Source organism: Hemicordylus capensis, chromosome 2 (assembly GCF_027244095.1).
Source record: "Hemicordylus capensis ecotype Gifberg chromosome 2, rHemCap1.1.pri, whole genome shotgun sequence".
In the NCBI taxonomy this organism is placed as follows: domain Eukaryota; kingdom Metazoa; phylum Chordata; class Lepidosauria; order Squamata; family Cordylidae; genus Hemicordylus; species Hemicordylus capensis.
Genome location: NC_069658.1, coordinates 128,554,670 through 128,572,410, shown reverse-complemented (window position 1 = coordinate 128,572,410; position 17,741 = coordinate 128,554,670). Strand labels below are relative to the sequence as shown.

The window sequence follows — 17,741 nt, the reverse complement described above, 5'->3', positions numbered from 1 at the left end:
TGTATCTGTTAGCAAATATTTGACATAAAATTTGTTCGATCATCCCAGAAAGATTGTCCCCAAAAACAGGGTCTATTAACCTTTGCCTAAGAAAAGGCACAACCCAAGAGCACAAGCACAACCAACTCGATCTCATCTGAGTAAGAGGGGGCAATATCTCTGCTCAGTCGGAATTCTACTTTATCTACCAGCTAATAATTTTGAGGGGAATGAATTCATCTGTGCCCTTGAGAAGGCCCATCTATATTTCGGGAAGGTGAGGAGGAATAAGAAATCTGCTGGTTAAGTTCTCAATGAACCATTAAGCAGGCAGTTGCCTCCTGTAAAGGGAACGGAAATAGGTTTGTGAAGGCAGCTATCAGGAAATGTTCTTGGGTAGGTGATCAACCTCCAAGAGCTAGTCCAGAGACACTCTGACACAAGAAGAGAGCTGGTCTTGTGGTAGCAAGCATGACTTGTCCCCTTAGCTAAGCAGTGTCTGTCCTGGTTGCATTTGAATGGGAGACTTGATGTGTGAGCAATAGCAATAGCAATAGCACTTACATTTATATACCGCTCTATAGCCAGAGCTCTCTAAGCGGTTTACAATGATTTAGCATATTGCCCCCAACATTCTGGGTACTGTAAGATATTTCCCTTAGGGCATGGAGCCGCTCTGGGAAGAGCATCTAGGTTCCAAGCAACTTTCCTGGCATCTCCAAGATAGGGCTGAGAGAGATTTCTGCCTGCAACCTTGGAGAAGCCATTGCCAGTCTGTGTAGACAATACTGAGCAAGATTGACCTATGGTTTGACTCAGTATATGGCAGCTTCCTATGTTCCTAAGACACAGAACCATTAAATAACACAATCACTATGATTAAGTAATGGTAGCATCACTCTGATCAGGTTTACAAATGCACATGATCCATTCTTAGGGCTAAGACATAACACCAGGGCACTTCTAAGCTCTTTGAACACATGGTTAAGTGTTTCCAAAGTGGTTAACATTCAGCAGTTCCCTGCAGGCAGATTTTTGACATGTTCTTTCTTGTCATTGTGTTTAAAAGCTGGGATTCCATAGCCAGAGGACAACTTTTGTGTCAAGGGAGGCCAGGTGTCATATGCTGACCTTCAAATGTTAAGCTGGATAATGCTTCAGCCACATGAAAAATGCTGTTTTGCTGCTGCTGTGATCACAGTGAGAAGAGAGAACCAGCCCAAGCCGGGTTTGTTACAGCGATTCTGGCTGAGGCCAGATGGTAGTCTCTTTGAGCCGCATCCAGGATCTGTGACCAAGGGGATAGGAAAAGGAAGAGCAGCTCTAAAGGCCTGAACTGACATGATACATTCTGTCCTGTAGACACCTGCGCCTTGTATTGTGTTCTGTTGAAAGGTGCATCCCAGTTATGGATACTTACTGAATGCTCTGGAAAGCCATGTCCATAATGATGCAGCATCATTACAGTGAAGTAAATTTTGTGATACTACCATGGGTCACTTCACATATTATTCAAATATTCTCATTTTGTTGGCACCTCTGTGCTGTTTGTGATTTTATTTTATTTTATTTTATTTTAATCCATCAAAGGCTGGAGACAGATGACAACTTTTAAGAGTATTGGAAGAGATTTCAGAGACGTGTGCTCCCCTGCCCCCGCCCCCCAGGTCAGATAGATTTTGCAGGCTTTCTGAAGCATTGCAAAAACCTGTAAACTTTATTCACCAGAGGCACAAATGGGATGAGATGATGTATGCAAGCAGTGATCCTTCTTTAATGTTGCCTTCAGCTTACTGGGGGCGAGGGACAGGAGTCATCTGTTTCTAGCCTAACATTATAGGATGCAAACATTACCTAATATAGTCAAAGCAGGCAGGGCTGACATTAAGTTTTGCTGCCTGGGAAATGCAGCGTGTTTCTAGTGTCTTCCTTTCTAGTGTCTTCTCATACTGCATAACAACAGTACACAAAAGACTCTGAGTTGATGCTGTTTTCTTTGGTTCATTCTTAAGGTCTGTCACATCTTCTCTGGGCAGCTGATGAAAAGCAGGCGGCCCTTCACTACTATGTCTCCTAGAACGCTGGGTATACTCAGGTGATGGTATCCACCAATTTGCCTCTGTGTCTCTTGCAGGTAGCAGCCCTCCCTCCCCAGAAATATCTCCCTCCTCCAGATATTTGCATATCTGAGGCAGGCAACACTGGAATGCTGGCATTAGCTTATACAGCTTCTGGTTGAGCTGATGCTGAAAGCAATGAACTGGGACTATATTTTAAAATAATGCTGTCTTCTGTTCCTTATTCTCTCTCTTGACTATAGTGACTTGGAGGTGGCTTGTCCAGCCCTCTAGGGATGTGCCTGAAGCGTGGTTTGAGCATGGTTCAGAAGCAGCATGGGGGAGCTTTAATGAAGAGGAGAGCAGATCCTTACCTGCTCTCCACTGCCCCACGCAGCTCCCTGATGGGGCAGTGCTCAGCCCAAGAATCTGCGCGTGGTGCCAGCGTGCACATAGAGTCTGTGCATGTGTGGGTGGTATTTGCATGGTCAGCAGCGTCATGCATCACAATGGTGTTGCTGACCACACAAATGGCGCTCGCACGGAGCCAAGCAGGGCTTCTTGGGCCGAGTGGCACCCCAGCAGGATGCTGCATGGCATGGTGAATAGCAGGTAAGGATCCGCTGTCCTCTTTCTTAAAGCTCCCCTGTGCTGCTTACAGACTTTGCTCAAACCATGCTTCAAACTGTGGTTTGGGCCCATCTAGTATTCCTTGTAACAAGGATTCCCCGATGTTGTTGACTACAACTCTCAGAATCCCCAGCCAAAGGCCATTGAAGCTCGGCTTGCTGGGAGTTGTAGTCAACATCTGGGAATCCCTGTTGAAGGGAGCACTGGGCCCATCCCTACAGCCCTCATCCATCTCTCTGCCAACCCCTGCTAACTTGTCAAAGAGGCACCTTTTAACGTGGTGATTCTCTTTATTTAGCAGGGGGAGAGCAACTGGCCCTATCCACCCCCAGCACAGTACCTCCAGTGACTGTTGCTGGTGTCTATCTTATGTTTCTTTTTAGATTGTGAGCCCTTTGGGGACAGGGCTCCATCTTATTTGTTTGTTATTTCTCTGTGTAAACTGCCTGAGCCATTTTTTGAAGGGCGGTATAGAAATTGTATTATTATTATTATTATTATTATTATTATTATTAACAACAACAATAATAATAATCTAGGTAGAGAAAGGATGGGTTTGTCAGCCCTCAAGCTGTTGATTTAGCATCCCCATGTGCTTCCATGTAATTCTCAGAGAGCAGCTGTTATACTCACTTGATGATCAAATACAAGAGGACTTCCTTTCACATTTGCACATTGTCTCCTGTATTTGACAGCATGTAGAGAAAGAGACAGCATGTCGCTTACGGTTTTGAAGTGTGATTGCAAACCAAAAAGTAAGCAAATGGTCCTTGTGCAATATTATAGCATTATAAGAATGTGTGTTGAGTGTTCTGCTCTCACTGACAATGACAGCTGCATCGTCCCTTGAGCATATGAAACTGCTTTATAAGGAGTTAGATCATTGGTCCATCTAGCTTGGTACTGTCCACACTGACTGGCAGTGGTCTTCCAGAGAGGGAGCTTTCCCAGCCACATCTGGAGACACAAGAGCTTAAACATGGCATGTTTACCATGCAAGGCATGTGCACTGCCACTGAGTTGCAGCCCTTCCCTGAACTACACAAGCAGTGCAAACCTCATTGTATATCAGAAGGAAGTGCCAGCTGATACATTTAGCAGAATCAGGTGTTAAAAGGTTTCCCTGAAATGTCCAATATCATGTGGCAGCTGAAGTGTTGAATATGTTCTCCCAGAAAGAAACATCATGCACAATACAAAAATAGCATGCCAGGGAGAAGAACAAGCTGAGCATGCAATCCTATACCTCTCTCCTGAAGCAGAATAATTCAGGTGCATGTTAAGATATTCTTAAAATCAATAAAAATTTAAACAAACAAACAAAAAGAATAATTCAGGTGCATTTTATCAGTTGCTACTTGATTCTTCAGCATGTTTGGCCCTGCAAGGAAGCTCGTAGCACTAACAACAAAAAAGTTGTTCTAGTAAGAACTAATCAGCCTACTTTCCTTTCACTGTCTCTACATCTGGACTAAATTTGGTGCAAATTGAGGGCTACAAGTTAGATCTCTTGCGCCTCAAACGTTCAAGTGCCCGCTATCTTGGATTGGGGTGGATGTCATAATTACAAACTGCACCATTGAGGTGTCCCTGTGTGGCATTCACTACAGCAGTTCCAAATTTGGTTGAAATTGCTTAGACAGTTCACAAGTTAATGCACTTGCATCTCAAAGGTTTCTGCATCCACCATCTTGGATTGGGGTGGACAACATCACAAACTGCACCATTGGGGCATCCCTATGTGTCCATTCAGCTGTAGCAAATTTGGTTCAAATTGGGTAGACTGTCCACAAGTTAGTGCACTTGTGCCTCAAAAGTTTACATGTCCACCATATTGAATTGGGGTGGATGACATCATCACAATCTTATTTATTTATTTAACACATTTTTATACCACACAAAATGCAAGTTCTTTGGGCAGTTTACAAGACAACCAATAAAAAGATAAACACATTTCAACAATTAAAATTTAAAACATTAAAACTATTAAAACACAATTAAAACAATATCTAATTAAAAGCCTGGGTGAACAAATGCATCTTGACTGCCCTTTTAAAAGTTGTAAGAGATGGGAAGGCTCTTATTTCAACAGGAAGTGTGTTCCAAAACCTCAGGGCAGCAGTGAAGAAGGCCCATCCCTGAGTAGCCACCAGACGAGCTGGTGGCAACTGCAGAGAAACCTCTCTAGATGATCTCAATGGGTGGTGTGGTTCTTAGCAAAGAAGATGTTCTCTTAAATACCCAAGGCCCAAGATGTTTAGGGCTTTATAGGTTATAACCAAAACCTTGTAATTTGCCCGGAAATTTATCAGCAGCCAGTGTAGATCTTTTATGATAGGAGTGATATGATCTCTCGAAGATGACCCAGAGACCAACCTAGCAAAACAAAGAGGAAAGAACCCACCCGTGACTAAGACGGAGATATATAAGAGTCATATATTGCAAAAGACAATTAGGAATATGTATTAATAATCAATAGAAAAATAGTAAGATAATTTCTTATTTCTTACAGTTGTAAGAACATTGATAATTGAACCAAACATAACAATTCAAATTGCAACATAAATAATAACATATATAATAATAATGATGGTCAAGACATCTGGAGGAGATATTCCTGAAACAAGGCAAAGGGGGCTTGCTCAAGACCTAGATGAAGTAGGTAGGACTCTCAGCTGGCACATGAAGATGATGTCTGAAACACGGCTGCCAAAAGAAATTGTGGATGATGTGCTCTCAATGCAGTCCATGCAGAAGTTGGAAGGTATCACGTTCCAAAAATAGGTCCAGCTGTGTGTAGCCTCAGTGTAGCCACAGTACAATGTAGGTATAATAAGTCACAGGCTACGCCCCCACATGCCATAATAGATGAATGCAAAGTTCATATATCAAAACTTCATATGTCGTACGGCTCTTCCGGACATAAGCCGTTTCGCAGAGATAGCTTCTAGGGATGTGCGTTTTGTTTCGGATACAAAACGTTTTGTGCACAAAACAGGCCATTTCGACTGTTTTGCAGCCAAAACAAAACACCCAATGCTCAAAACAGAAAATGTTGTAGCCAAAACAAAATGTCCCTGTTTCAGATACAAAATGTTTTGTTGTTTCGGCTGTTTTGGAACTCCATTTTGCAATCACAAAAAGTCTTTCTCCTTCAGTCTCCATTTTGAGTTTTGGCATCTGTTTGAATTTCCTGCCCTACCAGCCCGCAGATTGGCCAGCGAAAGCATTAGCTGATCTGTTGGCAATTGCCTCCTTATTCCTTTTAAGCAAATTTAAGGGTAAATTTTACCCTCGTTGGCTAGTGGGGCAGTGTGCATTTACCCTCACTGGCCAGTGGGGCAGTGTGCATTTCATTGTTGTTGTTTCACACTGTTGTGTGTAGATCAATTGCATTTCGGGCAGGGGGGATGTAGATGTGCATGACCTTTGGAAATCTGCCTGATTTTCTTCCAAAGCTCTGCTGTTGTTGATGTGTGATGTTGATGTTATTTGGGGTGGATTCGGGGCAGAAAGGAGGCTTTGGGGGCAGAAGAGTGGTTCAGGTGGTAGTGCCCCAGTGGGTGCCTGCTGCCACCCAGATTCCAAAGGAATTGGGGGAAAGGGCTTATTTTTAAAGAATTTTTGAAGTTGACATGTCTTTGGGGCAGATTTGGGGCAGAAAGGGGGCCTGAGGGGCAAAAGAGTGGGTTGGGTGGCAGTGCCCCAAGGGGTGCCTGCCACAACCCAGATTCCAAAGGAATAGGGCAAAGGGCTGATTTCTTAGGAATTGTTGAAGTTTACACTTCTTTAAGGTCCCCCCACCCCAGGGAATGATGGAGGTTTCAGCAGACCCATAACTCCACCTGGGGGCCACTGGGGTGGCTGGGAGCAAGTGGTGGTGTAGTGCACATAGGGTACCAACCAACCCCATGGGTTGCTAACCCATGGGGTGCTGGGTTTTGTTGTTTCTGAGGTGTTCTGAGTGTAGATTCTCTGGTAGCATATGAGATTTTTAATGACAAACCATGAATCTACTCTTATATGCTACCAGAGAATCTGAATCTACACTCAAAACATCTCAGAAACAACAGAACCCAGTACTCCATGGGTTAGCAATGCATATGGTTGGTTGGCACCCTATGTGCTCTACACCACCACTTGCTCTGGGCCACCCTGGCACCCCCCCCAGTGCAGTTATGGGGCAGGAATTATGGAGGTCCATCATTCCCTATGGGGAAGACCTTTACAGATGCACAAACTCCATTACATCTTTAAAAATCATCCCTCTGCCCAATTCCTTTGAAATACTTCTGGCAGCTTCCTTGCCCCCACTGGACACTACCACCCACCCTACTCTGCTCTGGGCCACCCCTTTCCCCCCAACATGAAGCTATACTTTTGTTGAAACCTCCATTCTTCCCTATGAGAAAAATCCTATACTTCAAAATTCACTAAAAATCAGCCCTTTGCCCAATTCCTCTGAAACATGGGTGGTAGTTTCCACCCATCGGGCACTACCACCCCCACCCACTAGTTTTGCCCTGGGGCCATTTTTAAAAATCCAAAACGTTTCGGATTTGGATTTTCCAATTTCAAACAAAGAACAAAATGGGGTGTTTCGGATTGGCTGATTTCGAACAAAGAACAAAATGGGGGTGTTTCGGATTCGGGCCAAAAACAAAACAGAAAAAAATACAAAACGCACAACCTTAATAGCTTCATCAGCCTCCTCTACTAAGAATAATACCAGTACCTTACTTCTCAGGCTGTATAGAGTATCTCAGTATTGTCCGGCGTTTATAATTGTAAGAAATAAGAAATTATTTTACTATTTTTCTATTGATTATTAATACATATTCCTAATTGTCTTTTGTAATATATGGCTCTTATATATCTCCGTCTTAGTCACAGGTGGGTTCTTTCCTCTTTGTTTTGCTTGGTTGCATTCCTGTGATTGCCCTGGCTTTTGTTCCAGAGACCAATCTGGCTGCCGCAGTTTCCGGACTGCTACAGAAACTGCTGCAGTTTCCGGACTATGTACAAAGGCAGCCCCACATAGAGCGCATTGCAGTAGTCAAGTCTGGAGGTGTCCAGCAGATGTACTACTGTTCTGAGGTCATTTATCTCAAGAAATGGACACAGCTGGCGTATCAGCCAAAGCTGATAAAAGGCACCTCTGGCCACTGCCTCAACCTGGGACACCAGGGAGAGTTTTGTGTCCGGAAGCACCCCCAGACTGCTTACTTGTTCCTTCTGGGGAAGTGTGACCCCATACAGAACAATTTGTAGCCCTGGGCGCCACCATATAAAAGTTCACATTTCGAAGAACAGTTGAGTGACACCATCTGGAATCTGCCCGAGAGGTAAGAGTGGAACCACTGCAGAGCAGTGCCTTCCACTCCCGAGCCCCTCAGATTCTCCAGAAGGATACTATGTTCGATAGTATTGAAAGCCGCCAAGAAGTCCAAAAGGACCAACAGAGTCACACTTCCTCTATCAATTCCCAATTGGAGATCATCCATCAGGCCAACCAAGGCAGTCTCCACCCCATAGCCCACCCGAAAGTCAGTCTGAAATGGGTCTAGATAATCAGTTTCATCTGGCTAGAGTTGGGAGGCCACCACCCTCTCAATTACCTTGCCCAGACACGGAAGGTTGGAGACAGGCCTATAGTTGCTCAACTCTGAGGAATCCAAGGCAGGCTTCTTCAGAAGTGGTCTAATAATTGCCTCCTTAAGGCAAGGAGGCATCCTGCCCTACCTCAGAGAAGCATTTATGATCTCTACCAGGCCTTCTACAACAACCTCCCTGCCAGAGAATATTAGCCACGTCGGCCAAGGGTCAAGAGAACAGGTGGTAGGCCACATCGCTCCAAGCAATTTGTCTGCATTCTCATGAGTCACAAACTGAAACTGATCCAGCCTAACCACATAAGAGGAGTCACTGGACACCTCCAGTTCAGACACAGCAGTAATTGTGGGTCTAAATCCAAGTCAGCCCAAATACGAGAGATTTTATCCACAGACAAAAATCATTAAACATGTCAGGTAGTAGATGGTTCCAAATTCTGATTCAAGAGAGGAGGGGCACTCACTAGCCCTTTCACAACCCTGAACAACTCCGCCAGACATGAAGCTGCAAATGCAATACGGGCCAAAAAGAATTCCTTCTTTGCCGCCCATATCGCCAGAGCATAGATCTTCAAATATGCTCTATGTTGTAATCTGTCGGATTCGAGTCGAGCCTCCACTTGCACCCCAGTTGTTTACCTTGCTGCTTCAGCCCCAGTAGTTCTTCCGTATACCAAGAGGTCAATTTTGAAGCGGGTCGGAGAGGACGCTTATGTGTGATCATGTCTACTGCCCTGGTGAGCTTGCTGTTCCAGTTCTCCACCAGAGCATCAACAGGATCACTGGCAGAGCCAACGCTAAATCCCTCCAAGCCTTCTTGGAACCCAATTGGATTCAATAACCTTCTTGGGCGGACCATTCTTATGGGCCCCTCGCCCCTGCGAAGGTGGGGTGTGACTGTGAGTCCAATCTTAACCAGGTGGTGGTCCGTCCATGACAATGGGAAAATCACAGGAGTCCCCACCCATGGAATACCACCCTGATCAGAGTGAAAGACCAGATCAAACATGTGACCTTCAATGTGTGATGGTCCCAAGACCCTTTGGGATAGGCCCATAGTTGTCATGGTTGCTATGAGCACCTGAGCTGCCCCAGACAAATTGGTCCCAAAGTGGACATGGAACTCCCCCAGCACCACAAGCCTGGGAGACTCCAGTGCCAAACCTGAGACCAAGTCCATCAGCTCAGTTAGAGACTCTATTGGGCAGTGGGGCGATTGGTACACCAAGAGAAGTCCCACTCCTGGTCCCCAAACTTAGGTACACACATTCAATATGGTCAGACACTTCTACAGGGACCCTGGTCAGGGAGAGGTTATTCTTATAGACCACAGCCACTCCACCTACCCGCCCACATCCCCGCACCTGCTCCTCAACAATGTACCCTGGAGGGAGAAGCTGGGATGAAGCTGGCATCAAACTGGGCCACCAGCCTCCTCCAACCAAATCTCTGTAATAAATACCAGGTCTGCTCCTTCATCCAGAATCAGATCATGGATGGTTTCCGGTTTATTCTGGACAGACCTGGCATTACAGAAGAGCAAGGTGAGAGTCTGTGGGAGGTTGGCACTTCTGCAAAAGGTCAAAGAGCTGGCTGGACAGCTGGAAGGGGAAACAGCTAATAGATTTCTGACTTCCCTTCCCCTGTAACGACACGCTGACCTGCCACCTTTACTTCCTCTATTCCCCACCACCACTGGAATAGCCACCCACAGTCAGTGGACACACCCCATGTCTCCCCATCCCCAGACAAACCAAGACACATCTGAAACACCTAGGATCTGAAAACAACAGAAGCCAAAATATATCACCAGGCCCTCGCCCTCATTGCCCCCAAAGGGGTGACTCCCTTTGGTGTCACTCCGTTGGTGGCAACCCCGCCAGTGGCGGGCCCGCTGCCACAGGGCAGCAGCCCTTTTATAAACCCAGAAAGATGGCTAATCTGAGCAGCTGACCCTCAGGAACTGCTGACTCACCCTTTCTGGCCCTGATCCCGCACAGACTCACCTGCAGGGCAGCCACAGTGCCACACATTAGGCGGCACATACATATTTGTTCTTCTGAGCTTGAATATGCACCAAGGTCAGCTTGATGTGTGAAGTGGTTCATTTCTTGATGAGCAAATGTTGCTCACCTTGTCAACTTCCATTTTGAATTGTAAATTCCCCAATACACAATGGAAGGAGGTCTGGAGAAGCTTCATGAACCCATTGATTGAATGTCTGAACTAGAGAGAAAGAAATGAGAAAACACAACCTTGTATGTAGGGAGGAACAAAATGGTTTGTCTCCTGCTGTGTTTCTCCTTCAGTAGAATGCATGTTACAGCACTTAGTAGAAAGTGTAGCACTGTTTTTAATAGGATCCGCCTGGTTTCAGAAGCAATTATTTGTTCTTAATGTTATTAATGTATAAAACTCATTTGGTGTGTTAAATTAAAATGGAAAAATAATCAATGTGACTGTTCACTTTGAAAAGTCTTTGTTTATGCAGATAGCATGAAGAGAGTCAAACATTTACAGAAACGTCCTTTTTTAGCTGGAGCTAGTCATGACAGCAGACACATGGGTGCCTTCGAAAGCAGTCATTGCACATCTCCTTTGCCTCCTTCCTCCACCACCCACATCGGCTGATACAAAGTGAATGACCTAGAAGCCCTCTTCAAGTGTTCAGAAATCGGGTACATTGTACCTAAATACAAGGGGGACCGTGCACTATAATCGGGGACAAGGGCAACAAGAGCATTCTGGGTAGCCATGCCCCCTGCACCAACACACTCCACCATTGGCCAGAATTGCCAATTCTTTGGAGAAGCACTCCCTGAGTTCAACGCTTGCCTCTGCAGGCAAGCACTGACTGCAGAAAGAGCAGAAGCCACTCTAGAAGATCTAACCCGAGAGAGCAAAGGGGTAGCAAACGTTCCCAAAATAATGAGGATTTTGCTATATGTGAAATACTTACAGAGGCAAGGTAATTAATGTAATTAGTGAGAGTCCTACGTACCTGGCTGCACTAGACTTCCCCTGGAATGCAGGGTAGCTCCCGGATTTTGGCTCCTCCACCCAGCTGCTAAATTTCACTCGGATTTACCCAGATTTCTAATATGCCACCCGGTTTGCCCGGATTTTGCTCTGGATCTGATCACATGGGAAGGAAGAGAAGGAGGGGGAAGGAAGGAAGGCTTTGCCTCCTGCCATTGGCTCCAGTTTATCCACAGTCATTGGTTTGTTTTATTGTTCTAAACCACTTAGAGACTTGAGTAGTGGCAGGCAGTATACAAATGACAAACAAACAAACAAACAAAATGCAAATTAGTTGCAGCATAATTTGCATAATATAAAATTAGGCCACCCAGATTTGGGAAGCTTGAATATGGCAACCCTAGGCTGCACTGACTTTTGCAGCTTGTTCTTGGGTAAAGGAGTGAATGAATTAGGGTTCTTTATGTTGCAGAGTGTGTTTGTCTTCGTTGGTTACAGAGCAAACACCAGAGAAAGGTTTAAAATAACTTTACTTGCAAGACAAAGGCACTCAGAGATCAGTACAGAACTTGCTGACTCATGCACAATGGAACATGAACAAACAGGAACAGGAAGGAGAATAGAAACTGGTAGCTAGCCCAACCAATACAGAGGAACCTACTCATATAGTGCCTCCTCTGCCTTCATAGTAAATTACATGCAAACTATACACTAAGCTAGGCTGCAGCGGTTGCATATCCCAACACTTTAAACAATGGATGACTTCTAACATATTTCACAATATAGGACCATAATATACCATGATTATGTTGTCTGTTGTAAAGTTCCAGTCTGGTGGATGTGAGAGCAAAAGGGGGAGTGAAAAATATTGGGGGGGGGGGGAATGCCCAGTACCCCTTGCTACCGCTTGGAGTCATCCCTGTGGGAGAGCAGGAGGTACAGCTACAGATGCCTGGGCACCAGCAAGCCTGTTTTTGTTCCCCTGGTACCTGGCTACAACATGCCATCTGCAAGCACTTGTAGCAGCTATGACAGGTGCTCCTGCTGGAACCCAGAGGCTTCTGTACGCAGAAGGTGCCTCATTCAGAGGCTACTGTTTTCCTTCACCTTTGTGGGAACCAGAGTCAGGTGAGTCAGATCGTCACCTGGGGGAAATCAGCTTAGTTCATCATTGTCATAACTTTTTATAAAATGCCTGCATATATTTATTCCTTTTGAAACAGTGAAATTGGTATGTTTGATTCACAATACATTCTAGTGGAAAGGAAGATTTATACCCAGCTGGGCAAGAGTTTCTGTTTTGTACACATTTTTCTGATGGACATTTGCTATTTGCAGCTCCCCATCCTGCGGTGTAATGAAGCTCCCAGACTGATCCACAGAAGAGAGCTGGAGGCTGATACTGAGGTTTTTTTAACCTACTAATCCAGATTTGTTCCATGTAAGTCTGCTATGGCCAACACTACTGAAACTCGTCTCTATTTCCCTTGAAATCACTTTGTGTGTAAATAGAGAAAATAAGCCATCAGCTTCTTTAGTTATATTATACCTGTACCTAGTATATAAAGTCTAAACCTTTTGCGGTACATTTTCAATAAGAGAAAATGGGTTTGTATTTGAGATGCCGGGACTTGGGTGATGGGTTTCATGCATTGATTTTCACAAAGGTAATACTGTTTGGGTCACTGTAAAAGCAAGTTAATCTATTACTGGTGACAGTGTAATCTCCCCTCCTCCCACTGACTTTACCCCCTATTGCTTAAAAAACCCTGATGTTTCCGCATTAGGTTGTTGCTAGGCTGGTCACACAATAGTGTTTTGAGTTTGTGATATATATATTTTTGCTTGCAATTTTATTTAAGCAGAAACACAACTGTTCTTCGCAGAATGAAATATTTCAGAGCACTTTAATGGAAAGGAGGATAACTAGTGATGCATATTAATGAAACCACCTGAAATGTCTTTCCTTGGGACTGGATGGCCCTAGAATTGCTTGCTGTATTAATAGAGCACCGAATACAAGATTGTGGAAGTAACACAGCTCAATTCAACACTGATAAAAATATCTCACTTCATGAAGAATGTTCTGGGCACATCCTGATGTCACATTTCTAAATGTATCCGTGAAATACACATCATTATGACTGAGGAGGAAGAAGAAAACGTATGAGTGCACGCACGTGGTCACACCTTAGAGGAACACTCTTTCACATTACCTCACAGCTGCTATTGGGTGCACTGCAGGGAAGGGCAGATGATCAACAGCCACCCTCCTCTCCGCTGTGCTGTGTGCCCACAGGAGGAACAGTGCAGCAACAGCAGGATCTGGGAGTGGGAGGACTTCCCCACTCCTGCATCCCAGGATGCCTCACGCTCGCTGCTCTCCTTAGAGCAGCTGCTGCACTTGGTGCAGCTGCTCCTCCCCACCGGCTTACTGCCAGAAATGGTGATGGGCCCTGGGAAAGTTAAGCAAACCACAGGTATTAGCTTAAGCTCGGGAAGACACCAGGTTGAAGAATGGGGATTGGCGTGGGAGCAGCACCAGGAGCAACCTCGCTTCCGGTGCTTCACATGCACAGGCTAGCCCAGACTGGGTTAGCCTGTGCATGTGAATACCCTTACTGTATATCACAGAGAACCCTGTGGAAGCTGGACATCTTAATTTTTTGTTTTATGAAAGGCTAGAAAGCTGATTTTGGATGAGGAATCCCAGATTCAAATCTCTGTTCCAATATAAAGCTTACTGCATGGCCTTCGATACATCACCATCTCTTGACCAGACCTACCTCAAAGGGTTGTTGAAAGACTGAATGGCTACTTGTACAGGAAGGGTAGAATGCAACTGTAAAAAAATAAATCTCAGATTTGGGACTACTCCAGGCAAGCTTATGGTCTGTAGCTTCAAATCAAATCAAAGCAACTTTATTACGGTCTGAGACCAGCATATGGTTTGTAGCTTCAAATCAAATCAACTTTATTATGATCCAAGACCAGCCTAAGACAGTACAGTAGAGCAACATCAAAAAATAATTATAAAATGTGACCACACAGTCAAATTTAAAATCATGTTGATATGTTTAGAAAATTACATCAACATTAAAATTACATTAAAATTACTATAGACCACAATTACTGTAAACTATACCGTATTTTATGGACTATAAGACTCACTTTTTTCCTCAAAAAATATCCGCCAAAATTCAGGAGCGTCTTATATGTTTTAACAGTTTAATATGTTAAAACTCTGAAAAACTGGATTAAAATTAAGGTGCGTCTTATAGTCCGTAGCGTCTTATAGTCCGTAAAATACGGTAATCTAATTATTGATAAAATTACTAGAAACTATTAAAATTATTGTAGGCTATAAAAACAAAAACGTGTTGTTCTAAAGTTATAATCGCCAATAAAGTGGGCGATTCGCCAGTAAACTCTATAACTTAACTCTATAACAATAATTGCCAACCCCCAGGAATATGGCTATGAGTGTCAATATATGTGAAGGGTGAGGCCAGGACTGGAGCCAACCACTCTTTATTAGTCTGGTTTGGGAGATTTATTATTCTGGTTTAGGAGATGAGCGACTCAATCTCTGCCATAGAGACTTGTCCACATGGGCAAGTCCTCATTATCTGGTAGAGGGGGGATATCCTCAGCTGAGGGGTCATGATACAGCTTCTTAAAGTGCGATTCCCGGATCTCAGATGGAATATGAGCGTCTAGCTGGGCTGCACCAGAGTGGTTGATTGTAATGCTCCAGAACAGAACTGAATCCTTTGCTCTGAGCGCCTGGATATATATGTGAAAGTGGCCTTCATTGTCTCTTAGAGGAGAAGTTAGAGGAGAGCTGGCCTTGTGGTAGCAAGCATGACTTGTCCCCTTAGCTAAGCAGAGTTTGCCCTGGTTGCATATGAATGGGAGACTTGATGTGTGAGCACTGTAAGATGTTCCCCTTAGGGGATGGAGCTGCTCTGGGAAGAACATCTAGGTTCCCAGTTCCCTCCCTGGCATCTCCAAGATAGGGCTGAGAGAGATTCCTACCTGCAACCTTAGAGAAGCCGCTGCCAGACTGTGTAGACAATACTGAGCTAGATGGACCTATGGTTTGTTTCAGTATATGGCAGCTTCCTGTTCCATTAGGGGTGTGCACAGAACCATCTGGTCCGGTTTGGTTCGGCTCCCATCGAACCCCCCCGGTCCGGTCTGGTTGGGTCTGTGAATTTTTTTATTTTTAAATGAATAATAAATACCTGTAGCCCCTTCAGGGGGCTTGCTGTAGGCCGGGGGGGGGGTCCATGAGGGTTCCCCTTCTCCCCGCTGACCTCCCTCATCACCGCGGCCGGGTAAATGTAGTATTTTTGGTCCTTTCGGGCTTCTGCAAAGGCAAGCAGCAGCCATTTTGGCCACCGCCGTGCATGCACAAATGCCCTCTGTGAGGCAGTAATCCAAAAATACTACATTTACCAAGCCATTGCGGTGATGAGGGAGGCCAGCGGGGAGAGGGGAACCCTCATGGACCGCCCCCCCCCCCGGCCTACAGCAAGCCTCCCAAAGGGGCTACAGGTATTTATTATTCATTTTTTTAAAAAAAAATATTCACGGACCTGTCCAGTGGTTCAGTTCTGGTCCAGACTGAACTGGGGGTGGTGGTTTCGGTTCGATCCCAAACCCCCAAACCTCCGGACCGAACCGTCAGACCCCTGGACCACCAGACCAGTTTTGCACATCCCTATGTTCCATATCCAAGCCTTGAGTACCAGTAGATGTTTATATTGCTTCTTGGGGATGATGAGGCATGGAAGGGCCATTGCGGCGTTGATTCCTGTGCTGGATTTGTGGGTACGGTAGACGGAAACAAGAACTTTCCTGGTGTCAACACAGTCCTTTTCAAACCATGGCTTCGAAGGGTGCACAGGTGTCTTTGCCGGGGGTGGGCAGCCTTGCGGGTTATAGTAATCTTTAATCTTCATATACTCCAGTTTTCCATCTGTAGAATAGGGCCAGTGTTGTTCACCTCATGGATATTAGGATAATCAGTTTAAGAATTGTGGAAAGTTATTCAAATAAATACAATGGGGGTTCAATAAAAGTCTCAAAGTGAACCTAAAGAAATGAATCCACTCATAATTCCCCAGACCAATGGTGTCAAGGGTGGCTCCAGAAAGGGGGGGGCAAGTGCCCCCTCAAAAAGTAGGTGCCCCCACCTGTCCATTTCAGTTTTATAAATCTGTCATGTGGGATACAACTTGTCCACTCAGAAATGCACTTTGCCCCTTCTATGCCACCTCTCACTTTTTTTCTGGTGCTGCTACTGACTGGTATGACAGATAATTTATTCTTTAGCAGTAAGATTGACAATTGACCAAAAAAAGAGGCGCACTCTGCTCCTGCACCTTTAAAAACAGGTTGATCCTCTACAAAGGCAAGACTTTGCCAAACATGGAAGTCAACATTATTGCCTGCTAATATATGCAGATCAGCTTTTCTCAAAGGCACAGGAGCAGGCGCTGATAAAAGACTTGGCAACCCTCTTATTCAATATTGTCCAAATTGTGCTTAACTAGTATAAGTCCTTCTCCTGCTGATCAATCAGTATTTGCTGCACAAAGTGCCATTGCTAACTCTCCTACTGCATTTTTCATGTAGCCTGCCATCATGATGCAAAATTTATAATGCTTGCTTTACAAATGCATTGTATGCCACAGTGTGAAATGAACTTCAACCAGTTTTTCATACTTCATTCTCCCTTTATACCCAAAGGGAAAAACTCACATCTTCAATTCAAAAATTTCTGAAGGAAGGTTAAAACAATTTTACGCTGTATGTCTCTGCATTCATGCTTGTGCCTTTTAACAAATGTTTACAATGGAGATGTTGCCTTGAATATGCATTCCAGGCTTTTAGCCATTTAAAGACAGGCATGTCATACATTTAAGATGAATACCCCTCCTGGCTTTTAGGAAATGAATGATAGTTGAAAAGTGAGACGCTTCCTGTGACAGACTTAAAACATTTTCCATCTATTTAAGTTTCCGTTCAGCTTTTTACATCATTTCAAACTTTAGAAGCAAGCCACAGATCACAGGGAAAGTCGGAACCCCTTGAATTCCATCTGCAACATGGTCTATGGAATCAAATCACAGTTGTGTAATGAGGCATTGGGACCTCACAGGAATATGGAGGCAACAATCTGTCTTGGACAGTACAGATAAGACTTAGAATTACCACTCAGATTTTGCCTACAGTGATAGTTTTTACATTAATTTTGGTTCTCCATCCCTTAGTAAAATAGCTGAGCAATTTTAAGGGAACGTAAGAGGGTGTTTTGTTTTGTTTTGATGATGCAACAAAATTGCCAGGGGGAGGGTTCTGCATCTTTAGGTACATGGAAATTTTCCATAGTCAACAATGAAGAATTAAGAAACATGGAAACTCCAAGTTCAAAGGTGGTATATTTCTGATTGTCAGGTGCAAAAATGGGGGAAGC

General features: G+C 44.5%; 1 long non-coding RNA gene across 3 annotated transcripts in view; it reads left to right on the top strand.

Moving 5' to 3' along the window:
* The window catches only part of LOC128342362 (uncharacterized), a 58,894-nt gene that overhangs the window by 20,705 nt on the left and 20,448 nt on the right, over positions 1 to 17,741 (top strand). Inside the window, exons 1-2 of one of the 3 annotated variants that reach the window (XR_008314930.1) lie at positions 11,123 to 11,246; positions 12,596 to 12,698. This is a non-coding gene — a long non-coding RNA (uncharacterized LOC128342362). Of the gene's footprint in view, positions 1 to 11,122; positions 11,247 to 12,081; positions 12,386 to 12,595; positions 12,699 to 17,741 lie in introns of those variants that run through there. The other 2 variants (XR_008314931.1, XR_008314932.1) reach the window with 2 other exon arrangements.